The sequence below is a fragment of the Petaurus breviceps genome, unplaced genomic scaffold (genome assembly GCF_028583685.1).
Source record: "Petaurus breviceps papuanus isolate PSGF00001 unplaced genomic scaffold, PetGlider_PUasm1.0 90822, whole genome shotgun sequence".
In the NCBI taxonomy this organism is placed as follows: Eukaryota; Metazoa; Chordata; class Mammalia; order Diprotodontia; family Petauridae; genus Petaurus; species Petaurus breviceps.
This window is the reverse complement of record NW_027187351.1, coordinates 22,484,915-22,486,389: the sequence shown is the minus strand read 5'-3', so window position 1 is coordinate 22,486,389 and position 1,475 is coordinate 22,484,915.

The following is a 1,475-nucleotide window of genomic DNA, read 5'->3' as shown; positions in this document are numbered from 1 at the left end:
ACATTTCAAGGTAAAAAGTATGTGTGTACATACACATGTATGTGTATATATGCATATGTGTAAACATACAGAAAACTGCACTCATACAAAGATCATGTTTCTAAAAATGTCAACATAAAAGAAAAGTGAAATGTAGAAAATAGAAAAAAGAGAAATATATCTGGACAGTCAGAATGGTTGTCACAAATTTCACACACTAAATTTGTAAAGATAGCACAACATAGTTGAAAGAGCCCTGCACAAATATTCAGGAGACTTGGATTCAACTCTGATATCTGCTCATTGATAACTTTGTGAACTTGGTAAATCCAATCAATTAGTCAAGCACCACACATTTATTAATGGAGTCTAAGTACCATACATTTTGTAACTGGTAAGGATACAAAGAAAACTGAATTCACTGCCCTTGAGTAGCTTACAGTTTATTGGAAGAGAAAACATGCACACATTTCACAATAAATATGTACAACATATTTGCAAAACAAATACAAATGAAGCCATAGTCAATACTAGCAGATGAGGGTGGTTGAATTGTGAAAGGTTTCACATGAATAAAGTTTAACTTGAGCATAATTTTGAAGAGATCAAGTCATTCTAAGAGACAAAGGGCAAGAAAAAGCTTCATTTAAAAACATTGAATTGCGTCTTATTAAACAACACTGCCAGGGAAATTGGCTACATTTATCTGGATTATTAATATATTTAATTTCTCAAGGAACAGTGTTATTTCCTGCCATTCATGTGCTGCTCTTTGCCAAGCCATCCATTCATCAATGCATATTGATTATCAATATTGTTTCTTGTTCTTTAATTTCTTTTTTACCACTTAAAAGTATTTTATTTTTCCAATTACATGTAGAGATAATATTCAATATTTACTTTTATAAGATTTTGAGCTCCATTTTTTCTTCTTCCTCCCCTGATCCTTCCATAAGATAGCAAGTAATCTGATACAAGCTATACAATTATAATCATATTAAACATATTCCCACATTAGTCAATTAAGGATCAGAACAAAAGGGAAAAAAACTATGAGAAAGAAAAATAAAACAGCAAGAACAACAAAAGAGAAAATAACATGCTTTGATCTGCATTCAGACTCCAAAATTCTTTCTCTTGCTGTGGATAGTATTTTCCATCATGTGTCTTTTGAAATTATGTTAGATCACTGTATTGCTGAGAAGAGTTAATTCTATTAAAGCTGATCATCATATGTTGTTATTAACTCTGTGCAATATTGCTGTTACTGTGCACAATGTTCTCCTGGTTCTGCTCACTTCACACAGCATTAGTTCATATAAGTCTTTCCAGGTTTTTTCTGAAGTCTATATGCTCATCATTTATTATAGAACAATAGTATTCTATTAGAATCATATGCCACAACTTATTTATTCATCCCCCAATTGATGGACATCCCCTCAATTTCCAATTTTTTTTTTCCATCACAAAGATATCTGCTAAAATGTTTTTGCTCA